This window comes from Ranitomeya imitator, chromosome 10 (assembly GCF_032444005.1).
Source record: "Ranitomeya imitator isolate aRanImi1 chromosome 10, aRanImi1.pri, whole genome shotgun sequence".
NCBI lineage: Eukaryota > Metazoa > Chordata > Amphibia > Anura > Dendrobatidae > Ranitomeya > Ranitomeya imitator.
Genome location: NC_091291.1, coordinates 116,098,384 through 116,123,434, shown reverse-complemented (window position 1 = coordinate 116,123,434; position 25,051 = coordinate 116,098,384). Strand labels below are relative to the sequence as shown.

General features: G+C 44.3%; 1 protein-coding gene across 2 annotated transcripts in view; it reads right to left on the bottom strand.

Annotated features, from left to right (window-relative positions):
• Positions 1–22,599: 22,599 nt before the first annotated feature.
• GNB1 (G protein subunit beta 1) overlaps positions 22,600–25,051 on the bottom strand; it is a 65,239-nt gene continuing 62,787 nt past the window's right edge. Inside the window, exon 11 of one of the 2 annotated variants that reach the window (XM_069741456.1) lies at positions 22,600–24,964. The gene's annotated coding sequence lies outside the window, so the exon portion shown is untranslated. The remainder of the gene's footprint in view (positions 24,965–25,051) is intronic. The other variant, XM_069741457.1, reaches the window with a different exon arrangement.

The window sequence follows — 25,051 nt, the reverse complement described above, 5'->3', positions numbered from 1 at the left end:
TGACCGCAGACAGGCATCGAAGGCCTAAAATAATAACACATGGCTGTAGGCAATTTTAAATTGGTTCCAGGGGTAGACGGGCAGCAGTGACCTGGTCAGTGTAGTAGTAGTTGAAAGAATGGACCGCAGACAGGCATCGAAGGCCTAAAATAAAAAAATTGGGCTGGCTGTAGGCAATTTTAAATTGGTTCCAGGGGTACACGGGCAGCAGTGACCTGGTCAGTGTAGTAGTAGTTGAAAGAATGGACCGCAGACAGGCATCGAAGGCCTAAAATAAAAAAATTGGGCTGGCTGTAGGCAATTTTAAATTGGTTCCAGGGGTACACGGGCAGCAGTGGTGTGGTCAGTGGAGGCCTAGTGGAAGGAGTGACCGCAGACAGGCATCGAAGGCCTAAAATAATAACACATGGCTGTAGGCAATTTTAAATTGGTTCCAGGGGTACACGGGCAGCAGTGACCTGGTCAGTGGAAGTCTAGTGGAAGGAGTGACCGCAGACAGGCTTCCAAGGCCTAACATAACAAACTTGGGCTGGCTGTAGGCACTTTTAAATTGGTTCCAGGGGTACACGGGCAGCAGTGACCTGGTCAGTGTAGTAGTAGTTGAAAGAATGGACCGCAGACAGGCATCGAAGGCCTAAAATAATAACACATGGCTGTAGGCAATTTTAAATTGGTTCCAGGGGTACACGGACAGCAGTGGTGTGGTCAGTGGAGGCCTAGTGGAAGGAGTGACCGCAGACAGGCATCGAAGGCCTAAAATAATAACACATGGCTGTAGGCAATTTTAAATTGGTTCCAGGGGTACACGGGCAGCAGTGACCTGGTCAGTGTAGTAGTAGTTGAAAGAATGGACCGCAGACAGGCATCGAAGGCCTAAAATAAAAAAATTGGGCTGGCTGTAGGCAATTTTAAATTGGTTCCAGGGGTACACGGACAGCAGTGGTGTGGTCAGTGGAGGCCTAGTGGAAGGAGTGACCGCAGACAGGCATCGAAGGCCTAAAATAATAACACATGGCTGTAGGCAATTTTAAATTGGTTCCAGGGGTACACGGGCAGCAGTGACCTGGTCAGTGTAGTAGTAGTTGAAAGAATGGACCGCAGACAGGCATCGAAGGCCTAAAATAAAAACACATGGCTGTAGGCAATTTTAAATTGGTTCCAGGGGTACACGGACAGCAGTGGTGTGGTCAGTGGAGGCCTAGTGGAAGGAGTGACCGCAGACAGGCATCAAAGGCCTAAAATAATAACACATGGCTGTAGGCAATTTTAAATTGGTTCCAGGGGTAGACGGGCAGCAGTGACCTGGTCAGTGTAGTAGTAGTTGAAAGAATGGACCGCAGACAGGCATCGAAGGCCTAAAATAAAAAAATTGGGCTGGCTGTAGGCAATTTTAAATTGGTTCCAGGGGTACACGGGCAGCAGTGACCTGGTCAGTGTAGTAGTAGTTGAAAGAATGGACCGCAGACAGGCATCGAAGGCCTAAAATAAAAAAATTGGGCTGGCTGTAGGCAATTTTAAATTGGTTCCAGGGGTACACGGGCAGCAGTGGTGTGGTCAGTGGAGGCCTAGTGGAAGGAGTGACCGCAGACAGGCATCGAAGGCCTAAAATAATAACACATGGCTGTAGGCAATTTTAAATTGGTTCCAGGGGTACACGGGCAGCAGTGACCTGGTCAGTGGAAGTCTAGTGGAAGGAGTGACCGCAGACAGGCTTCCAAGGCCTAACATAACAAACTTGGGCTGGCTGTAGGCACTTTTAAATTGGTTCCAGGGGTACACGGGCAGCAGTGACCTGGTCAGTGTAGTAGTAGTTGAAAGAATGGACCGCAGACAGGCATCGAAGGCCTAAAATAAAAACACATGGCTGTAGGCAATTTTAAATTGGTTCCAGGGGTACACGGACAGCAGTGGTGTGGTCAGTGGAGGCCTAGTGGAAGGAGTGACCGCAGACAGGCATCGAAGGCCTAAAATAATAACACATGGCTGTAGGCAATTTTAAATTGGTTCCAGGGGTACACGGGCAGCAGTGACCTGGTCAGTGTAGTAGTAGTTGAAAGAATGGACCGCAGACAGGCATCGAAGGCCTAAAATAAAAAAATTGGGCTGGCTGTAGGCAATTTTAAATTGGTTCCAGGGGTACACGGACAGCAGTGGTGTGGTCAGTGGAGGCCTAGTGGAAGGAGTGACCGCAGACAGGCATCGAAGGCCTAAAATAATAACACATGGCTGTAGGCAATTTTAAATTGGTTCCAGGGGTACACGGGCAGCAGTGACCTGGTCAGTGTAGTAGTAGATGAAAGAATGGACCGCAGACAGGCATCGAAGGCCTAAAATAAAAACACATGGCTGTAGGCAATTTTAAATTGGTTCCAGGGGTACACGGACAGCAGTGGTGTGGTCAGTGGAGGCCTAGTGGAAGGAGTGACCGCAGACAGGCATCGAAGGCCTAAAATAATAACACATGGCTGTAGGCAATTTTAAATTGGTTCCAGGGGTACACGGGCAGCAGTGACCTGGTCAGTGTAGTAGTAGTTGAAAGAATGGACCGCAGACAGGCATCGAAGGCCTAAAATAAAAAAATTGGGCTGGCTGTAGGCAATTTTAAATTGGTTCCAGGGGTACACGGGCAGCAGTGGTGTGGTCAGTGGAGGCCTAGTGGAAGGAGTGACCGCAGACAGGCATCGAAGGCCTAAAATAATAACACATGGCTGTAGGCAATTTTAAATTGGTTCCAGGGGTACACGGGCAGCAGTGACCTGGTCAGTGGAAGTCTAGTGGAAGGAGTGACCGCAGACAGGCTTCCAAGGCCTAACATAACAAACTTGGGCTGGCTGTAGGCACTTTTAAATTGGTTCCAGGGGTACACGGGCAGCAGTGACCTGGTCAGTGTAGTAGTAGTTGAAAGAATGGACCGCAGACAGGCATCGAAGGCCTAAAATAAAAACACATGGCTGTAGGCAATTTTAAATTGGTTCCAGGGGTACACGGACAGCAGTGGTGTGGTCAGTGGAGGCCTAGTGGAAGGAGTGACCGCAGACAGGCATCGAAGGCCTAAAATAATAACACATGGCTGTAGGCAATTTTAAATTGGTTCCAGGGGTACACGGGCAGCAGTGACCTGGTCAGTGTAGTAGTAGTTGAAAGAATGGACCGCAGACAGGCATCGAAGGCCTAAAATAAAAAAATTGGGCTGGCTGTAGGCAATTTTAAATTGGTTCCAGGGGTACACGGACAGCAGTGGTGTGGTCAGTGGAGGCCTAGTGGAAGGAGTGACCGCAGACAGGCATCGAAGGCCTAAAATAATAACACATGGCTGTAGGCAATTTTAAATTGGTTCCAGGGGTACACGGACAGCAGTGGTGTGGTCAGTGGAGGCCTAGTGGAAGGAGTGACCGCAGACAGGCTTCCAAGGCCTAACATAACAAACTTGGGCTGGCTGTAGGCACTTTTAAATTGGTTCCAGGGGTACACGGGCAGCAGTGACCTGGTCAGTGTAGTAGTAGTTGAAAGAATGGACCGCAGACAGGCTTCGAAGGCCTAACATAACAAACTTGGGCTGGCTGTAGGCACTTTTAAATTGGTTCCAGGGGTACACGGGCAGCAGTGGTCTGGTCAGTGGAAGTCTAGTGGAAGGAGTGACCGCAGACAGGCTTCCAAGGCCTAACATAACAAACTTGGGCTGGCTGTAGGCACTTTTAAATTGGTTCCAGGGGTACACGGGCAGCAGTGGTCTGGTCAGTGGAAGTCTAGTGGAAGGAGTGACCGCAGACAGGCTTCCAAGGCCTAACATAACAAACTTGGGCTGGCTGTAGGCACTTTTAAATTGGTTCCAGGGGTACACGGGCAGCAGTGGTCTGGTCAGTGGAAGTCTAGTGGAAGGAGTGACCGCAGACAGGCTTCGAAGGCCTAACATAACAAAATTGGGCTGGCTGTAGGCACTTTAAATTGGTTCCAGGGGTACATGGGCAGCAGTGTATGGTCAGTGGAAGTCTAGTGGAAGGAGTGACGGCAGACAGTCTTCGAAGGCCTAACATAACAAAATTGGGCTGACTGTAGGCACTTTTAAATTGGTTCCAGGGTAACACGGCCAGCAGTGGCCTGGTCAGTGTAGTAGTTGTAGAAAGAAGGGACCGCAGACAGGCTTCGAAGGCCTAACATAACAAAAATGTCAAAACAATGGTATTGTCAGTGCCAGGCATTGAAGGATGTCAGCGCCTAGACTACACATTGGTGAAGCTGTGAGAGATAATTTTGCTAGTGGTAGAGCACTGTTTGAGCTGGGGGGGGGAACTGTCTTGTGGCCGGCGTTACAGGCACAGGGCCCCTCATATTACAACGGTGTGTCTGACGTTGGGTGCGCACCACCACCGCCAGAGACACTTTATTGTACTATGAGGGACCCAGTGGCAGTGCCGTCGACCAAAAGCGGCCACACCCACCTCTTCAGACAAACAGCACTCTCAAGGGTCCAAGCGCAAAGTGGCGATAGCACGGGCCCGTGTGGGGAGTTTGGCCATTTCGTGAGGTGGAAACATGTCGTATGCTGGACAATCAGGTGAAGAAAATTACGAGATTGGAAAAGTCATTCAGAATAGTCCACAGGCAAGACCTTTTCATAGGAAAGCTAGGTGTCAGCCGGGCAGGGTGGGGCAAAAGATTTTGAAATCCAGTTGTGGTTCATTTTAATGAAGGTTAGATCATCTACATTTTGGGTAGCCAGACGAGTCCTTTTTTCTGTTAGTATTGAACCTGCAGCACTGAATACTCTTTCTGATAGGACACTAGCTGCCGGGCAAGCAAGCTCCTGCAATGCATATTCTGCCAATTCTGGCCAGGTGTCTAATTTGGATGCCCAGTAATCAAATGGGAATGACGGTTGAGGGAGAACGTCGATAAGGGATGAAAAATAGTTTGTAACCATACTGGACAAATGTTGTCTCCTGTCACTTTGAATTGATGCTGCAGTACCTGTCCTGTCTGCGGTCATAGAAAAATCACTCCACAACCTGGTCAGAAAACCCCTCTGGCCAACGCCACTTCTGATTTCTGCCCCTCTAACACCTCTGGTCTGCTGGCCCCTGGAGCTCGTGTGAGAACGATCACGGGCGCTGTGTGCAGGGAATGCCAGAAGCAAACGGTCAACAAGAGTTGATTGTTTTGTTGCTAATATTAGTTCCAAGTTCTCATGTGGCATAATATTTTGCAATTTGCCTTTATAGCGAGGATCAAGGAGGCAGGCCAACCAGTAATCGTCATCGTTCATCATTTTTGTAATGCGTGTGTCCCTTTTGAGGATACGCAAGGCATAATCCGCCATGTGGGCCAAAGTTCCCGTTGTCAAATCTGCGGTTGTGCTTGGTTGAGGGGCAGTTGCAGGCAAATCTACGTCACTTGTGTCCCTCAAAAAACCAGAACCCGGCCTTGCCACGCCACCAATTTCCCGTGCCCCCGGGAAAGCTTCCTCATTAAAAATATACTCATCCCCATCATCCTCCTCATCCTCCACCTCCTCTTCGCCCGGTACCTCGTCATGTACACTGCCCTGACCAGACAATCGCTGACTGTCATCAAGGCTTTCCTCTTCCTCTGGTGCAGACGCCTGATCCTTTATGTGCGTCAAACTTTGCATCAGCAGACGCATTAGGGGGATGCTCATGCTTATTATGGCGTTGTCTGCACTAACCAGCCGTGTGCATTCCTCAAAACACTGAAGGACTTGACACATGTCTTGAATCTTCGACCACTGCACACCTGACAACTCCATGTCTGCCATCCTACTGCCTGCCCGTGTATGTGTATCCTCCCACAAAAACATAACAGCCCGCCTCTGTTCGCACAGTCTCTGAAGCATGTGCAGTGTTGAGTTCCACCTTGTTGCAACGTCTATGATTAGGCGATGCTGGGGAAGGTTCAAAGAACGCTGATAGGTCTGCATACGGCTGGAGTGTACAGGCGAACGGCGGATATGTGCGCAAAGTCCACGCACTTTGAGGAGCAGGTCGGATAACCCCGGATAACTTTTCAGGAAGCACTGCACCACCAGGTTTAAGGTGTGAGCCAGGCAAGGAATGTGTTTCAGTTGGGAAAGGGAGATGGCAGCCATGAAATTCCTTCCGTTATCACTCACTACCTTGCCTGCCTCAAGATCTACAGTGCCCAGCCACGACTGCGTTTCTTGCTGCAAGAACTCGGACAGAACTTCCGCGGTGTGTCTATTGTCGCCCAAACACTTCATAGCCAATACAGCCTGCTGACGTATGCCAGTAGCTGCCCCATAATGGGAGACCTGGTGTGCAACAGTGGCAGGTGCGGATGGAGTGTTTGTGCGACTGCGGTCTGTGGACGAGCTCTTGCTTCTGCAGGAGGACGAGGAGGAGGAGGAGGAGGAGGGGGTGCGAACGGCTACAGACAACTGTTTACTAGACCGTGGGCTAGGCAGAACTGTCCCAAACTTGCTGTCCCCTGTGGACCCTGAATCCACCACATTTACCCAGTGTGCCGTGATGGACACGTAACGTCCCTGGCCATGCCTACTGGTCCATGCATCTGTTGTCAGGTGCACCTTTGTGCTCACAGATTGCCTGAGTGCATGGACGATGCGCTCTTTAACATGCTGGTGGAGGGCTGGGATGGCTTTTCTGGAAAAAAAGTGTCGACTGGGTAGCTCGTAGCGTGGTACAGCGTAGTCCATCAGGTCTTTGAAAGCTTCGCTTTCAACTAACCGGTAGGGCATCATCTCTAACGAGATTAGTCTAGCTATGTGGGCGTTCAAACCCTGTGTACGCGGATGCGAGGCTAAGTATTTCCTTTTTCTAACCATAGTCTCATGTAGGGTGAGCTGGACTGGAGAGCTGGAGATCGTGGAACTAGCGGGGGTGCCGGTGGACATGGCAGACTGAGAGACGGTGGGAGATGGTATTGTTGCCGCCGGTGCCCTAGATGCAGTGTTTCCTACTACGAAACTGGTGATTCCCTGACCCTGACTGCTTTGGCCTGGCAAAGATACCTGCACAGATACAGCAGGTGGTGCGCTAAATGGTGGTCCTACACTGCCGGAAGGGATGTTGCGTTGATGACTAGCTTCATTGGCCGAGGGTGCAACAACCTTAAGGGACGTTTGGTAGTTAGTCCAAGCTTTCAAATGCATGGTGGTTAAATGTCTATGCATGCAACTAGTATTGAGACTTTTCAGATTCTGACCTCTGCTTAAGGAAGTAGAACATTTTTGACAGATGACTTTGCGCTGATCAATTGGATGTTGTTTAAAAAAATGCCAGACTGCACTCTTTCTAGCATCGGATACCTTTTCAGGCATTGCAGACTGAGCTTTAACCGGATGGCCACGCTGTCCTCCACCAGGTTTTGGCTTTGCCACGCGTTTTGGGCAAGATACGGGCCCGGCAGATGGAACCTGTGGCGATGTTGATGCCTGCTGCGGCCCCTCCTCCTCCTCTGCTTCAGAACTGCTGCCGCCTGCACCCTGTTCCCCCAATGGCTGCCAATCGGGGTCAAGAACTGGGTCATCTAATAACTCTTCTTGTACCTCCTGCGCAACTTCGTCTGTGTCACCGTGTCGTTCGGTGGTATAGCGTTCGTGATGGGGCAACATAGTCTCATCAGGGTCTGATTCTTGATCAGCACCCTGCGAGGGCAATGTTGTGGTCTGAGTCAAAGGACCAGCATAGTAGTCTGGCTGTGGCTGTGCGTCAGTGCACTCCACGTCAGATTCAATTTGTAATGGGCATGGACTGTTAACTGCTTCACTTTCTAAGCCAGGGACGGTATGTGTAAAGAGCTCCATGGAGTAACCCGTTGTGTCGCCTGCTGCATTCTTCTCTGTTGTTGTTTTTGCTGAAGAGGACAAGGAAGTGACTTGTCCCTGACCGTGAACATCCACTAACGACGCGCTGCTTTTACTTTTACCAGTTTCACGAGATGAGGCAAAAGAGCTAGAGGCTGAGTCAGCAAGATAAGCCAAAACTTGCTCTTGCTGCTCCGGCTTTAAAAGCGGTTTTCCTAATCCCAGAAAAGGGAGCGTTCGAGGCCTTGTGTAGCCGGACGACGAACCTGGCTCCACAGCTCCAGACTTAGGTGCAATATTTTTTTCCCCCACGACCACCTGATGCTCCACCACTACCACTACCCTCATTACCAGCTGACAATGAACGCCCCCGGCCACGACCTCTTCCACTAGACTTCCTCATTGTTTTAAAAACGTAACCAAACTAACGTTATTTGTTGTAGTCACACAACTTACACGGTGAGCTATAACTTCAGTATGATTTAGCTACCCCTTTACAGGTTGGTGAGACCACAGCGAAAATCAGGCCCAATGTTACACACTCTTTTTTTGGTGGCTGCAAATTAGAGAGATGCCCCACACGCAGGACTGTCACTGAAGCACAAATGTTAATATTAATGTCACACTATTATTTTTTATTTTTTTTTATTTTTTTCAGGAACACTTTAGAAACCCCCCCCAAAAAAAAAAAAAGATTTTTGCAGGGAGAATTTAGAAAACAAATGTAACAAACTATATGCTTTCTATGGGCCACTGAGTGAGAGATGACGCACACAGGAATCAGGAGTGGCACACAAGCCCAGAGGCCAATATTTTTCTACCAATGATTGATGGAGTTATTTTCTCTGGTAGATTTTGGAACCCAAATCAAGGAAAAAAAATGTAGGCTTTCTATGGACCACAATTGGAGAGAGAGAGAGAGAGAGAGAGAGATGGCACACCCAGGAGTCAAGACTGGCACACAAGCAGAAAGGCCAATATTAATCTCCCACTGTTTTTTTTGTTTTTTTTGTTTTTTTTTTTTTTTCAGGGAGACTTTAGAAAAAAAAATAATAAAAAAAATGTGATTTTATCAGGAAGAATTTAGAAACCAAATAAAATAAAATGATTTTTTCAGGGAGAATTTAGAAAACAAATAAAACCAAAAATAGGCGTTCTATGGCCCACTGACTGAGAGATGACGCACCCAGGAGTCAAGACTGGCACACAAGCAGAAAGGCCAATATTAATCTCCCACTGTTTTTTTTTTTTTTTTTCAGGGAGACTTTAGAAAAAAAAATAATAAAAAAAATATGATTTTATCAGGAAGAATTTAGAAACCAAATAAAATAAAATGATTTTTTCAGGGAGAATTTATAAAACAAATAAAAACAAAAATAGGCGTTCTATGGCCCACTGACTGAGAGATGACGCACACAGGAGTCAGGAGTGGCACACAAACCCAGAGGCCAATATTTTTCTACCAATGATTGATGTAGTTATTTTCTCTGGTAGATTTTAGAACCCAAATCAAGGAAAAAAAATATAGGCTTTCTATGGACCACAATTGGAGAGAGAGAGAGAGAGAGAGAGAGAGAGATGGCACACCCAGGAGTCAAGACTGGCACACAAGCAGAAAGGCCAATATTAATCTCCCACTGTTTTTTTTTTTTTTTTTCAGGGAGACTTTAGAAAAAAAAATAATAAAAAAAAAAAGATTTTATCAGGAAGAATTTAGAAACCAAATAAAATAAAATGATTTTTTCAGGGAGAATTTATAAAACAAATAAAACCAAAAATAGGCGTTCTATGGCCCACTGACTGAGAGAGAGAGAGAGAGAGATGGAACGCTTAGTACTGGCACACAAGCCCAAAGGGCAATATTAATCTCCCTTTTTTTTTCCAGGGAGAATTTCTAAAACCCAAAAAAAAAATAAAATAGGCTTTCTATGGCCCACTATTTGTGAGAGAGATGGGACGCTCAGGACTGGCACAGATGGCACGCTCAGGACTGGCACAGAAGCCCAGAGGCCAATATTAATCTCCCTTTTTTTCTGGGAGAATTTATAAAACCAAAAAAATATTTAAATAGGCTTTCTATGGCCCACTATTTGTGAGAGAGATGGCACGCTCAGGACTGGCACAGATGGCACGCTCACAACTGGCACACAAGCCCAGAGGCCAATATTAATCTCCCTTTTTTCAGGGAAAATTTATAAAACAAAAAAAAAAATAAATAGGCTTTCTATGGCCCACTATTTGTGAGAGAGATGGCACGCTCAGGGCTGGCACAGATGGCACGCTCAGGACTGGCACACAAGCCCAGAGGCCAATATTAATCTCCCTTTTTTTCAGGGAGAAATTATAAAACCCCCAAAAAAAATAAAATAGGCTTTCTATGGCCCACTATTTGTGAGAGAGATGGGACGCTCAGGACTGGCACAGATGGCACGCTCAGGACTGGCACAGAAGCCCAGAGGCCAATATTAATCTCCCTTTTTTTCTGGGAGAATTTATAAAACCAAAAAAAAATTTAAATAGGCTTTCTATGGCCCACTATTTGTGAGAGAGATGGCACGCTCAGGACTGGCACAGATGGCACGCTCACAACTGGCACACAAGCCCAGAGGCCAATATTAATCTCCCTTTTTTCAGGGAAAATTTATAAAACAAAAAAAAAAATTAAATAGGCTTTCTATGGCCCACTATTTGTGAGAGAGATGGCACGCTCAGGGCTGGCACAGATGGCACGCTCAGGACTGGCACACAAGCCCAGAGGCCAATATTAATCTCCCTTTTTTTCAGGGAGAATTTATAAAACCAAAAAAAAAAATAAATAGGCTTTCTATGGCCCACTATTTGTGAGAGAGATGGCACGCTCAGGGCTGGCACAGATGGCACGCTCAGGACTGGCACACAAGCCCAGAGGCCAATATTAATCTCCCTTTTTTTCAGGGAGAATTTATAAAACCCCAAAAAAAATAAAATAGGCTTTCTATGGCCCACTATTTGTGAGAGAGATGGCACACTCAGGACTGGCACACAAGCCCAAAGGCCAATATTAATCTCCCACTGTATTTTTATCAGGGAGAATTTATACACCCCACAAAAAAAAATACAGAAAAATGAAAAGGCTTTCTATGGCCCACTATGTGAGAGAGATGGCACACACAGGGATGGCACTCTAGCAGAAATGCCAAATTGCCAATCTTAATCTCCCACCAAAAAAAAAAAAAAAAAAAAAAACAGGGAATGTCCTACAATTACTATCTCCCTGCCTGCAGTAATCTCAGCCAGGTATGGCAGGCAGCTACTATCTCCCTGCCTGCAGTAATCTCAGCCAGGTATGGCAGGCAGCAATAAGGAGTGGACTGATGCACAAATGAAATAAAAAGTGTGGACAAACAAAAAAGATAGCTGTGCAGAAAGGAAGGAACAAGAGGATTTGTGCTTTGAAAAAAGCAGTTGGTTTGCACAGCGGCGTACACACAGCAATGCAGCTATCAGGGAGCCTTCTAGGGCAGCCCAATGAGCTACAGCGCTGAGGGGAAAAAAAAAAAAAAAAAAACTTCCACTGTCCCTGCACACCGAGGGTGGTGTTGGACAGTGCAAATCGCTGCAGCACAAGCGGTTTTGTGGTTAATGGACCCTGCCTAACGCTATCCCTGCTTCTGACAAAGCGGCAGCAACCTCTCCCTAAGCTCAGATCAGCAGCAGTAAGATGGCGGTCGGCGGGAACGCCTCTTTATAGCCCCTGTGACGTCGCAGACAGCAAGCCAATCACTGCAATGCCCTTCTCTAAGATGGTGGGGACCAGGACCTATGTCATCACGCTGCCCACACTCTGCGTTTACCTTCATTGGCTGAGAAATGGCGCTTTTCGCGTCATTGAAACGCGACTTTGGCGCGAAAGTCGCGTACCGCATGGCCGACCCCGCACAGGGGTCGGATCGGGTTTCATGAAACCCCGACTTAGCCAAAAGTCGGCGACTTTTGAAAATGTTCGACCCGTTTCGCTCAACCCTACTCCTGACCAGACCTAGGCGCCTCGTCACAGTCTAAGAACTATCTAGCCCTAGAGATAGAAAATAAAGCCTACCTTGCCTCAGAGAAATTCCCCAAAGGTAAAGGAAGCCCCCCACATATATTGACTGTGAGTAAAGATGAAAGTCACAAACGCAGAAATGAAACAGGTTTCAGCAAAGGGAGGCCAGACTTACTAAATAGACAGAGGATAGGAAAGGTAACTTTGCGATCAGCACAAAAACCTACAAAAGACCACGCAGAGTGTGCAAAAAAGACCTCCGCACCGACTCACGGTGCGGAGGGGCCACTCTGCATCCCAGAGCTTCCAGCAAGCAAGACAAAATCATGAAAACCAGCTGGACAAGAAAACAGTGAACAAATAAAGACCATCAGGAACTTAGCTTCTGCAGGAGAAGGCAGGTCACCAGAGAGATCCAGGAGCGAACTGAACAAATGCAAAAACATTGACAGCTGGCATGGAGTAACGATCTGAGAAGAGTTAAATAGAGCAGCCAACCAAAGGATAACCCACGTCACCTGTGTAAGGAACCTCAGAAGCAGCAGCTTCACTCATAGCCACCAGAGGGAGCCCATAGACAGAACTCGCCAAAGTACCATTCACGACCACAGGAGGGAGTTCGACAACAGAATTCACAACAGTGATCGTATATATACAAAATCACATACTTGTGGTCACATGCTCGCCTGCTTCCGGCACCCAAGAATCATCACCGCGCGCTGCGAGGATACACAGGTTTGCAGTCACAGAGTGAATAGACTAGATAGGTCCACTAGGGTCTTCTCTAACAACTCTTATTTGAGTTCGCGTGGCAGGAGAAAATTACTTACAGTCATGGACCGCTCTGCTAGGCTAATAGACAGTTGTCTGATCATCGATGATGTCCATGTGGATTTATTGTGCAGATTCAGATTTGTGCTTTTAATCCCATTATTTTCAAGTATTTTGGGAGGCTGTATTCTCAGTATTTATGTAAAAGGGGTAATGTTTCTCTTTGGCGTGACAAGCCAAGCATGAAATGTCAGAGTGAGGAGACTTATGGGCCATGCATGCTCCTCTAGGAAATTAAATATGCAAATTACTTCTTCAGAAAGAACTAAAACTCTAGTGTCAACGATACATGGGATAACAGTTCTAGTCCTCTCCAAAGAAACTACTTGCATACAGCACTCCCATAGAAATGAATAGCGTATGCCGGATAGCCTCGGCTACCTCTGCACTGACAGCGGCACAGATCCCAGTGGTGGATATCCAGTGCGGTGCACATGCCCTAAGTGTATATAGTTGGAATAACCCTTTAATTAATGCTCCTAGTTCCTTTTCGGATGCCGTTGTACAGGACATTCTGAAACTGGCCTACGTTTGACTCCAGGCACTGCTGCTTACCATAGGATAAAAGGAGGCAGGAGTAAGGGGGAAGAAAAAGGGTCAAGGGCTGTATTAATTAAAGGGGATGTCAGGGATTATATTTTATTTGGCAGTAGGATTGTAGCTGTAAAAAAAATAAACCGCAATACTCACCTTATCCTGCTCCATCGCTTCTTCATAAAAAGAACAACCCCCCTGGAGTAAGCTTTCTGATTTTAAGTAAGAAACGCCTACAGCACACACACAAAAAAAAGCACTAAAAACCTAAGTTTTTTTTTTCTCTTGTGGATTTTTAAGCCAGCAAATCCACATAAAAAAAAAAACCTGCGGTTGAATATAGCCATAGTTGTTGTTGTGCGTGCAAGTCTTTGCCCTGGTGCCAAGTCAAAAGTGGCCAGTTTTTATTCTAATTTATGCCCTCTACTCCATGGAGTATGCCATTTTGATCCTTTTTAAAATCCGCCATACTGTTCCTGGTATGTGGTAGCATTTATTTATGTTATTTTTCCCCTGGTCTTAACAAGGGGGTGTGGCTCACAGGATCCTCAGGGGCGTGTCTTTAGGAAGCTCTACATAATTACCATAAAATTTGAGACAAATAAAAAGACTTCATATCTCTGGAACCGTATGTCAGATTTAAAAAAACAAACAAAAAAAAAACACAACTTGGGGGTGGTGGTAAAAATGGCCACTATTAAGTTAGAGACAGGTCCCCTTTAAGTCTCCATATTCCTACCTTTAGAGCGTTTACCAGATCGTGACAAACACCATCCAAGATACGTGATCTAAGGGCGCATTCAGACGATGATATAAAATCGGGACGCTGTGCATGGACTGGCCGGCGGCTCTCCCGACCTTAGCGGGACAGCTGCACAGCAATATATGTAGCGGTTACCGCCAGCACACGCACTGCGTTCCAATTTATTCGGGGCACTTAGCTCAAGTATCTTGGAAGGCGTTTATCCTGCTCTGGTAAAGCTGTATGCAACGCAAATACGGGTTTATAGATGGTCCAGACAACATTAAACCTCATATACTGAATCCTGTAATTACAGCGCCAACTGATGGCGGTATGTTCGCATTCGGTGGTCACGCTTATAGAGTATTTCAGCCACTAACCCCCTCTGTCTTGCAGCCATTGCATTATGATCTACGGTAATGTTTCATCGCTTTAACAACATGACCCGCTTTTTAAAAAAAATCCAGGAATGAATAGAAAAAAATATTTAGAATTGAGAGTCCTCTCAGTGGTTGATACCTTTAAATGGCCAACTGTAAAGATGGTAAATTGCAAGGTTTTGAGACTACTCCGGTCTCTTCATCACGCGTAGAATAATGCAAAATCTGAAGAATCACATATTTATACACAATAGGGCACAAGAATAATGCCGTAGATAGGACAGGTGACGTGAATCAGAACTACCAATATGGGAAAGTGATAAACCGTCGTGTTCATAAATATTGGAACAGTTCATAGATAAGGAGTGTGAATGTTTTATTGTCCTCCGATTGGGGTCTGGTTCTGTGTTGTGATGCCCCCACAAGGTCTGAGGAGCAAATTCCTTAATTGATGTAAAATATTTTAATGATACAGAAGATTCAGAAAACCCTCAGACTGAAGGAAAAAGGATCCTGACAACCAAGAAGAGGTCAGACTTGACACCTCCACCTGGACGCAACCCTCATTTGGATAAATATATAGACTCCTTCAGACATGTGATAAAATCCACCATCATAGATACTAACAGGAGACAAGCATCCAACATCAGTGCCCAGGAGAGAAAGGCCAGACAGTCTCTGAAAACCAACAAAGAAGTCATCATCAAACCTGCTGACAAGGGAGGTGCAATAGTCATGATTAGGCTTGAGCGAAACGGATCGAACAAATTCAAAAGTCGCCGACTTTTGGCAAAGTCGGGTTTCATGAAACCCGACCCGATCCTAGTGTGGGATCGGCCATGTGGTCGGCGATCTTCGCGTTTAGTATGACGCGTTTGGCGCCATTTTTTCAGCCAATGAAGGAACGTGGGCAGAGTGATGACATAGGTCTTAGGGGCGTGCACGCCTATCGCCATCTTGTCGCTTGTGCGCTGTAGCAATTTGCAATGTGTAACACCAGCTTTTCTGTTCAGGACGAGAGAGAGAGAGAGAGACTTTGCATTGGGTTTCGTGTTTCGGTCGATCCCCGACTTTTCGCCATAATCGGCCGATTTCACTCGACTCGACTTTTGAGATAGTCGGGTTTCGCGAAACCCGACTCGACCCTAAAAAAGTAAAAGTCACTCGACCCTATTCATGATGAACACATCAGACTATATGAGAGAAGCAAACAGACAACTTATGGACACACACTACTAAAAAAAAAAAAATTGGAGTCGGATCCTACACAGGACTATTACAAGGAACTAAACAAGTTGGTATCTTGTCTGCCCGACGAATTCATAAGAGCCAATGACCTGATACCAGAAAGTCCAAGAACAGGGACATTCTACATGCTTCCCAAAATCCACAAATCTGGAAACCCAGGAAGCCGAATTATTTCATGTGTGGGCACCTTACTGAGCAGGTATCTAGATGGGTAGAGGGGATTCTTAAACCCCTGGTAAAAGATACACCCAGCTTCATTCAGGACACAACTGACCTATTGAATAAACTATCAGCAATAGGTCTTCTACCAGAAAGAAAAATCCTGGTCACCATGGATGTGGAATCTGTGTACTCCAATATTCCACACCAGGATGGATTAAATGGCTGCAAATTCTTCCTGGAAAACGCAGGGACTGATGCGGATTCCGTGGTAAAGCTTATAAAATTCATCCTCACCCACAATTACTTTGAACTTGACAAGAAGATCTAGCTACAGGAGACTGGCACAGCAATGGGAAGTAAAATGGCCCCTCAGTATGCAAATCTTTTCATGGCCAAACGTTTTGTCCTCATGTCCCATCAGACCTGTTGCCTACTACCGCAACATTGATGACATTTTAATCATCTGGACGGAGTCTGAGCCGCAGCTGAAGACGTTCCATGATCAGTTTAATCAATTTCATCCCACCATCAACTTGACACTCAACTACTCCTGCACTGAAATTAACTTTTTGGACACCATCATCAAGCTGCAGAACAATAAAATAGAGACATCCCTGTATCAGAAGCCAATCGACCGCCCAACATACCTTAAATGGGACAGTTTCCATCCAAAACACACCTGCGTAGTCTCGAAAGCTTGCAATTTGTTACCATCTTTTCAGTTAACCCCAATGAGGACTCAATTCTAAATATTTTTTTTTCTATCTACTCGCTAACATGGTACAAAGATCTATATATCTTTCCTGTATCAGGTAAGAATATGAATTTATTAACAAAACACAGGGTCCCAGCGTTCCGTACAATACACCCCCCCCTCCTGATCACCTAGTGAATAAACTATGACCTCCACGGAGAAAAATATATACATTTGAGGCCGACTTCTAGAGCAGGAGACCTCAGCTGGTGTATTCCTCACACCCCATAACGTTGTGGTCTGATGCTCCACCATCTGCCATCAGCTGCAAGACACTTCCACTCCTTTGTATTAATGCATTAAGACCCCCCAAGGAGCACACAGATGGAGGGGGGCATGGCTGCTCAAAAAACTGATGTCATTACACAGAGGTAACCTGGTTAAATCTCAGCAAACAATAGACAAACTACTCTTTGTTCTAATTTTAGCCTTATTCCTGGAATACAGCGTACAGCTAAGGTGGAACAATAAAAGGGTTCATGATACGTACAATATCTACTCTGAGGTCGGAGCTACTCCATTAAGGCGAGTATACTTGGCTATAACATCCAGAACAGCAGCCATAAACTGCACACGTACACAAAACCTGGTGTGAATGGGGAAAAATTGCAGGAAGAGCACAAGGTCCGGCCAGTCCATGACTGAACGTGGGGTGGAGGGTACTGGTTCTGAGTATGGAGCAACACGGGCAATGCTTCATGGGAGAAAAGTATGCAAAATAACCTTTCTGCAAATGTTAGTGTAAATCCAGGATTGGGATTATTCACACTGGAGAACAAAAGACTTATTGAAACATCCAAATTAAAACCGTAGAAACATTAAAAAAAAAAAATTAAAAAAAAAAAAAGGACATCCTGGGGATAGCAATAAAAGAAAAAAAGTACCGACCCTTATAAGTCAATGTACCAGCATTACGGTCATTTATGATTTGCACCATTTTATTATGAATTGTGGATACTTTTTGAGCCTTGCCCGATATGGAGTGGGGATGGCTCAAACATAGACTAGGTTTTAAAATTATGACACTTGGTGCATTGGGAGACTACTTTGTCCAAGTTTGCATGGTCTAAAAATTGGACTTAAAAAAAAAAAAAAAAATAGACACAAATGGATGAGTCTTACCGAACCTTGCAATATGACCTGTCTCGGGGTATTTGCCGCTCATCAGTGTAGAGGCAAAGTCTAGTGTGATGCCTTTGAGGTAACGTGTGGCAAATACTGATGCACCTTATGTTTACAAGGCTTGTTAAAGTGTCAGCTATTGATTTACAGAGTAGCTACCTCTTCAAAGGTACCTTCACACTGAACAACATTACAACGATAGCGATCCGTGACGTTGCAGCGTCCTGGATAGCGATATCGTTGTGTTTGACACGCAGCAGCGATCTGGATCCTGCTGTGACATCGTTGGTCGGAGCTAGAAGGCCAGAACTTTATTTCGTCGCTGGATCACCCGCTGACATCGCTGAATCGGCGTGTGTGACGCCGATCCAGCGATGTGTTCACTGGTAACCAGGGTAAATATCGGGTTACTAAGTGCAGGGCCGCGCTTAGTAACCCGATGTTCACCCTGGTTACCATTGTAAATGTAAAAAACAAAAACAAAAAAATAAACACTACATACTTACATTCTGGTGCCTGTCACGTCCCCGGCGTCCGCTTCCCTGCACTCCTCCTGCATTCTTTGTCAGCGCCGGGCGGCCGTAAAGCAGAGCACAGCGGTAACATCACCGCTCTGCTTTACAGCCGGCGCTTACACAGGATGCAGGAGGAGTGCAGGGAAGCGGACGCCGGGGACGTGACAGGCACCAGAATGTAAGTACGTGTTTTGTTTTTTTTTACATTTACAATGGTAACCAGGGTAAACATCGGGTTACTAAGCGCGGCCCTGCGCTTAGTAACCCGATGTTTACCCTGGTTACCCGGGGACTTCGGCATCGTTGGTCGCTGGAGAGCTCTCTGTGTGACAGCTCTCCAGCGACCACACAAGGACTTTCCAACGATCACGGCCAGGTCGTATCGCTGGTTGTGATCGTTGGAAAGTTGCTGAGTGACGGTACCTTTAGGCGATCGGTGAGAGTTTCTCTAGATATGTGAAAAGCTAATTTGCATCCTTTTCTCCCATGGAGCACTGCCTGTAGGACGCCATACTCAAATAGTGTTTTAAAGGGGAACCTGGACTTCCCTCCATATTTCCAAAAGGTCATCAGATTTCAACCAGACTGCTCTCTACACTGATGAGGGGTAAATTTCCTGAAACAGGCTGTCTGTAGAGCAGAATTTGGCTAAGGCCAGGGTCACACTTGCGAGTGCAATGCAAGAAACTCAAACTCGCAGAAGAAGTCTCTCGCCTCAATAGCTGGCACTGCCGCCGGCTCTCGGGAACGGAGCATTCAGCAGCATAAATACATGCAGCTGCCACACTCTGGTTCCGAGTGCCGGGTATGGATGCGGGAGACTGACGCAAGTTTCTCGCATTGCACTCACAAGTGTGATCCCGACCTAAGTCTTATGCCCTTAAAAGCAACATGCGGCAGGTGAGGGGGAAGTACAGGATCTCCTTATACAGACCAGTCGAGTATAGAGTCTTCCACTGATGAGGGGCAAATACCCCAAAACAGGTTTCTGGCTTCGCATTGACCATTGGTCGTGTCACTATACTCATTAGAACAAACCACTCGCATGCTGCCCATAACCACAGGCGGCATGAATCAGAGCCTGGCTGCACAACTGCTTTAGTTTCAGAAAAAAAAAATATATATATGGTAATTTGAAGATCCTGCCGGGGAAAATAGCTGGATCTTCGAAACTTCCTCAGGTCAACTTTTCCAAGCGCCGCTCCAGATGACTGACAGGTCTCTGTTAAGAAGCTGGATCTTTCAAACATACTTCCCATGTTTCAGAAAGAAAGCCGAAACCATGCAGATTCATGACTACAGGTTCTCTTTAAAGCGTCAGACATTATCTAGCTCTCCTAGGTGGTATTTCCTGCTGTAATGGCGCCTTTAGACAATTGTTAGACCGACATCACCAATGGAAAATGTTTCCAAAAATAGTTATTCCCTATGCAAAGAGAATTGGATAACTTACTGATCACTTGGACCCCCCCACCAATCCCAAAATGGGTTTCCGCGGCCCATCTAAAAGGGAGCGGATGTGCACAGGCTCCACCTCCCTTCCTCGTCTATGGAACTACCAGAGCACTCTACTCCATTTTATCCAACAGTCCTATAGACAATGAAAGAAGAGGTCAAGCATGCGCAATTCCACTCCATTCAAGATTGCTGGGGGTCCCAGTAGTCAGGACCCCAGTAATCAGTAAGCTAACCCCTAGTAAGCTTCTTCTCTAGAGCACTTCATGGCAGTACAGATAGGGTTTTAGCTGAAAATAGATCAAGCTTGTCTTTTAGAAAGAGCTCAAGAGTTCTGCAAGATGAGAAAGCTTGCTGGTCAAGTCTCCAGTCCGAGACCTTCCATTTTATGCCAAAATCCAATAGCTTAGAACTTCCAAGCAATGTGTAAAGAATTCTTGGAAAAAACAAGTCCTCCATAAGCCACTGGGGGCAGGATTGTGCACAAATTTCAACAATGAATATATTAGAAGATTCCAACTTTAAAAAAAACAAAAAAATGGTTTTCGTTGTTTTTTTTTTGTATTATTTTAACCTGACATTGCGTGCACACTACAAATGAGTATCAAAAAGCAAATTTGTATTACAATCATCCAAGGAATAATTGTTCTATTAAAAAAAATAATAATAAAAAAAACAAACGAATGGCTAGCTGGAGGGCAAGTCGCATACATTAATAATGTAAAGCAGAACCTTTGTCTTCCTTGACTTTCCGTTCATCTGGGCTGGGCCCCTGCTGCTGCCTGCCCTTTGCAAGGCTTAGAACCTCATCAGAAGGGGGCAGCTGCAACTTGTCTCTGCACAGCGGTCTGCTAGCCTCTCACTAAACCAGTTATTATTAGCAGGAACAGTAAACTATATTAAGAAGCAAAACTGCTGGAAGCACAGGAAATAAGCATTTCACATGAGGAGCCGAGAGTGCGTGTGCTGCAGAGAAGTGCACACGAGTAGAAAGGCCAGCCTGCAAAAGGGGTACACAGCCAAGCATTAATGTCAACAGGCTCAGAAAAGGGGGCATTAGAGGCCAATAGCGCAGGTTGTTTTTGCAAAAACAAATTTTTAAAATGGACAAGTTCTACTCTGCTCCGTTTTGCAAGCAGAAAATCCGCAACAGAACTCAACATGTGGATTTCAAATCTACAACGTAGGTACATTTTTTTTTGGCAGAATTTTTTCTGTAGCGTGGGTACATTAAATCCCAATCACAACACAGTATGTTTAGCACTTATGCTACGCGAGAACATACCGTACTTTTAGGACATTTCTGTGTATTGCAAAAACTACTTGCCCAGCAGAGTCAATGACATTTCTGAAACGTCACGCACTCACTGCTTTATTTTCCCCATGTATTTTAAGCCCTGATGAGTTTTTTTGCAAAGATGCAGGAGGTCAATTAAACGTTTTTGCAGCACTTTTCATCCATGAAAATGAATAAATGAAAAATGCAAGTTAAAAACATGCGTATTGTACACAGCGTTACCCCCCCCCTGTAGAAAAAAAAAACCAAGCTGCAGAAATGCCAAGTGTAAAATATTGTTAGGGAATGTGCTCACTAAGTGTGAGGAGCAGACATTTCTGCATCTCATGGCAGGGGGAAAAAAAAAAGCATATAAAATAGGTGCAAAATTACATGCCTTTTGTAGCTTTTTACATGCATATTTGGTAGCTTTTGTACATGCTTTTTGTAGCTTTTTTACATGCTTTTTGTAGCTTTTTTACATGCATTTTGTAGCTTTTTTACAATCATTTTTGTAGCATTTTACATGCATTTTTGCATCTTTTTATATGCATTTTTGCAGCTTTGTTATAGATTTTTGTAGCTTTTTTTAAGCGCTTTGCAGCATCTTTTACGTGCATTTTTGCAGCTGTTCGTTTTTGTAGCATTTTTCATGCTTTGTAGCATTTTTACCTGTTTTTTGCAGTTCTTCTTTACATGTTTCTTAGCATTTTTTTTCATGCATTTTTTTAAGTTTACATGTGTTTTGGTTGCAGATTTTTTTTCCCCTCACTCAGTGCGAAATCTGCAGCAAAAACGCTGACATAACCGACACGCTGCAGATTTAAATCTTCAAGTCAAAAATAAGCAACGTGTGTTTGAGACTTCACTTTGCTAGCGCTAGGAAATAGTCAGTTTTGTGACAAATCTGCCCCGTGTGCATAGGCCCTTACATAGGAAATGGTTGAATTAATTTGTGTCCGCGTACCACCATGCTCCAAATTTTCTTGATCCGGGGTCCAAATAAATATAAAATAAAAAGGTCTCATTGCAAGGAATAAACTCATGTCAAACTGCTTTATTACATCTTAAATAACAGTACATTTTAATATAGTATCTATCTTGCATCCAGCGTTCTTGTAGTACACTGACTTTAAAATTAAATACAAAAGGTGAAAGGGAGTAGGGGGTGCAAGAGAGCTCTACATAGTAATTTATGCAAGAAGTGGGCGGGGCATCTTTCTTTGCCAGTTCCCGGCCTAAAGCACAATTACAGCACTTTTTTTTTTTTTTTTTTTTTTACAGAAAGGAAAAAAAAAAATTTTTTTTTAAAAAAGCATCTACTGCTAAAGGTTGAGTATCGATCATATACAATTAGGAAGAAGCTAATGAAATTATATATATATATATTAAAAAAAAAATAATGAAAAAAAAAATGTGCTACTTTCTTACTGCACAGACCGTGGAACAGAGGTGCAGCTCCCGTGTATGGTGTCTAGATCTCTACAGAAAAAAAAAAAATGGACTCGGAACAAAACTGGGGCGAGAAATAGAAAGGGGGGAGGGGGAGCTGTTCTTGGAAGAACAAAAGCCAAAAAAAATCAGATGCACGATCCTCTTTCTACAAGAACAGGCTGAGAATCATCAACTTAAACCAATAGGTGAAGTTTAACATTTTCCAACCCTTTCCTGAAAAATCTATTTTTTTTTTATTTTTATTATTGATTTTATGCAATTGTTTGAACAGGATGTTTTTTTTTTTTTTGTTGTTTAAAAAAAAAAAAAAAAAAAGTGAATTTAGGGTAAGTGCACACGGTCAGGATTTCTTGCAGAAATTTTCTGACAAAAAACAGACATTTCTGCCAGAAATCCACGTGCATTTTTTTCCGCTTTTTTGCCATATTTTCCCAATGCATTAAATAGCGGGGAAAACGCGAAAAACACGCAAAATTAATGAACATGCTGCTTTTTTTTTTACCGCGATGGGTTTTTTTCCGCGGAAAAAAAACCGCATCATGTGCACAAAAATTGCAGAATGCATTCTAAATGATAGGATACATATGTATGCGTTTATTGCGAAAAAACCTGAACGTGTGCCCATAGCCTAAAGCTACTCGTCAAAAGGTGCTCATTTTGCACTGTACTTTGAGAAAATGTATACAGAGTAGCCGTGATTAGCACAACCGCAAGTTATTTCATTTTTTCTTTAAACAGGTTATTTCTTTTAAAAGGGAAAAAAAAGAAGAAGAAAAAACATCTAAGGACTCTCTATTTGCACATTATTAAGCAACTCTACAGCATGCAATCTTAAGAGGAAACCCCATCCCTATGGCAAAACACACCCCCATCCCACCCACCCCCCGCCAACAGAATAAAAGCTTTCTTAAGTTTTAACTTAGAAAGTTCAAGATTATTTAAAAATAAAAAAAAAATAAAAACATTAAATTTGTACATCATTTCATACATATCTGACTTCAGATCCAAAAAAAAAACAAAAAAACAAAAACGAACAGACAAGTACTTCTGTCCACGGCTGCTGCTCCTAATCTACCAATACGGGACCCAGGGTAGTGTTCAGGAATTATACCCTTTGTACATCTCTTTATCTCTTCCCCCTTGTACGTCTCAATATCTCTCCCCCCCAGTGTTAACAGAACGAGTCTTCAGAAAGGGAACATGGCTCTGATTTTACGCGAATAAAGGATTTGACATGTGTTAAAAACTGTGAAGGACAAAATAATATATATAATTTTTTTTTTTTTTTCAAGTATGGCAACAGCAAACAGCACCAACAGGACTACTAGATGCCCATCTAGGAGTGCATGTCTTTGCTCAAAAAGGAGCACGCTAAACAAACCACATGACTGGTGCTTGATGTAGGTGCTTACAATAATATACTACAGATGGTGCCAGCTTTGCTCTGTTGTAAAAAAAAAAAAAAAAAAATTAAGAATATTGTCCCCATCCAAAAAGAAAGAAAAAAGAAAAAAAGGGAATTTTGTCCCCGTCCCCCCAAAAATATACATATATATATATAAAACAAGAACTATGGGTTAACCTCAATAGCAAAGGGTGAGCTGAACATTGCGCTGCAATCTTGCATGCTCTCCATCCCTGAAGGAGTTTTTCTAATAGTGTGTTGGGTGCAAGAAGAGGAAGGTGGAGGAGTGGTGTGGATGCATTCATAGAACAGAACACAGTTCGTTGGCATCGGTGGTATAAAGAACTGTACATGGTTAAAACAGAGTCCTTCCAGCACTCCGGTCGCATCGGTTGTTGAGTTCCCAACATGGACGGTCAGTATTCTCGGATGACACAACATTGTGAAGGCACTCCAGGCATTGGGTTACTACATTTCCCAAGCAGTTGGTGCTCAAAAGTAACTCAATTACTGGAGCAACCTACCCGGGGGGTGCGGAGGGTTGACAGATTTCACATATGACAATTACATGGAGGGCGTGTGGATGTCTAATATGCTCTTTAATGTTGATAGGGTCCTGTACCTGTGCAACAGATTTACACAATAGACAATACAGGGACAGATTACAGCTTTTTTTTTTTGTAAAGAGGCCCTAACACATAGGTCTATTACATCCCACCTTATCGTGGACCTTTAGAATTTAAAAAAAAAAAAAAAAAAAAAAGGAAAAAAAAATAAAGAAAACCTGTTAACTGTTATGTTACAATCCTGTACTGCAGTTCTCGCATTAAGATAGTGAACAAAAGAAAAACCAGACTCGCTGCTCTACAACCTTCACATGGTGAAATGGGGCTTTATATGCTCGATATTGGTATTTGTCGGTTCTCTTATGGCGCATAGTGTTTTGTATCATTAATCAAGACAAAAAAGGTGAACAAAGGGATGAACAAAAAAAATGAAAAAAAAAAAAATATATATGGTCCCAAAAAGGAATGCACAATTCTCGGTTTCAGAACCACAAAACAATTCTTCCTATAGCAAATAATTGTGCTCTTGTTTTCAGCAAAAATAATAATAATAATAATGAGAAGGTTCTGCCCTTTGATGTATGGGAGTAGGGAGAGTGGGTGTCCACGTTAGTATGTTTGGATCGGATATGCTATGATTTAAAATTTCGAAGGTTGGAATGCTCTTCCAGTCATGGAGAAGTCCGCTGGGTGTCTAGGGAAGGAAGACAAAAAAATAAGAAATAAATGAGAATGACAAGTCACAGTATAAAGGAAAAAAAAAAAAAAGGTAAAATTATGT